General features: G+C 61.1%; 1 protein-coding gene across 1 annotated transcript in view; it reads right to left on the reverse strand.

Annotated features, from left to right (window-relative positions):
• The window catches only part of LOC100547436 (protoheme IX farnesyltransferase, mitochondrial), a 95,352-nt gene that overhangs the window by 13,335 nt on the left and 81,415 nt on the right, over positions 1 to 602 (reverse strand). The gene's annotated exons all lie outside the window — the stretch shown is intronic.

Below are 602 nucleotides of genomic sequence, written 5' to 3' on the forward strand. Positions count from 1 at the left end.
TGGTGAGGTGCTGGAACAGCTGCCCAGAGGGGCTGTGGATGCCCTGTCCTGGGAGGTGTTCAAGGCCTGTCTGGGGCCCTGGGCAGCCTGGTCTGGTGTTAAATGTGGAGGTTGGTGGCCCTGCCTGTGGCTGGGGGGTTGGAGCTTGATGACCCTTGAGGCCCCTTCCAACCCAGGCTATTCAATGATTCTGTGATTCTAAACAATTTACGAAGGAGAATCATGTGCAGACAGTATAGGTGCAGATTTTATTTTCCCAGATCTACCGCCATCACAAAGGGCAGTCACTGAACATGAGGGGTGATAACGATGCAGGCCCAGCCTGGTGCCCAAATACACGCAGCCCTGCACTGTGAGGTCACCGACCAAGGGGCTGTGACAGCAGCGGGAGATGGCTGTGAGCTCAGGGAGCCTCCCTGCAGAAAGCGGGGCGCAGCAGAGCCCAGCATCACTCGTGCCTGGACTCCGGTCGAGCGCAGCAGCGAGACTTGGAGGCGCGGACGAGAGTTTGTTTGGGCCGTGCTGCGGGGCTGCCGGCAGCAGTTCCTGGTGCTCAGCCCGCGGCATCGCCAGCGTTCCCCCGGCCCTGCCCGGCTCGGGCA

This window comes from Meleagris gallopavo, chromosome 20 (genome assembly GCF_000146605.3).
Source record: "Meleagris gallopavo isolate NT-WF06-2002-E0010 breed Aviagen turkey brand Nicholas breeding stock chromosome 20, Turkey_5.1, whole genome shotgun sequence".
Taxonomy (NCBI): Eukaryota; Metazoa; Chordata; class Aves; order Galliformes; family Phasianidae; genus Meleagris; species Meleagris gallopavo.